This window comes from Nanorana parkeri, unplaced genomic scaffold (genome assembly GCF_000935625.1).
Source record: "Nanorana parkeri isolate BGI_ZX_2015 unplaced genomic scaffold, ASM93562v1 scaffold3797, whole genome shotgun sequence".
Taxonomy (NCBI): domain Eukaryota; kingdom Metazoa; phylum Chordata; class Amphibia; order Anura; family Dicroglossidae; genus Nanorana; species Nanorana parkeri.
This window is the reverse complement of record NW_017310065.1, coordinates 14116-14393: the sequence shown is the minus strand read 5'-3', so window position 1 is coordinate 14393 and position 278 is coordinate 14116. Positions and strand designations below refer to the sequence as shown.

General features: G+C 57.9%; 1 pseudogene; it reads left to right on the top strand.

Annotated features, from left to right (window-relative positions):
* Positions 1-278, top strand: part of LOC108803493 — a 15632-nt pseudogene that overhangs the window by 1242 nt on the left and 14112 nt on the right.

Here is a 278-nt window from a genome sequence, read left to right as displayed (position 1 = left end):
CCTTCCTGTTCCCGGCCCCTGTGCACGCGTTCCCCTTCCTGTCCCCTGTGTATGTGTCCTCCTTCCTCTTCCTGTCCCCTGTGTATGTGTCCTCCTTCCTCTTCCGGTCCCCTGTGTATGTGTCCTCCTTCCTCTTCCTGTCCCCTGTGCATGTGTTCTCCTTCCTGTCCCCTGTGTATGTGTCCTCCTTCCTCTTCCTGTCCCCTGTGTATGTGTCCTCCTTCCTCTTCCTGTCCCCTGTGCATGTGTCCTCCTTCCTCTTCCCTGTGCCTGTCCAC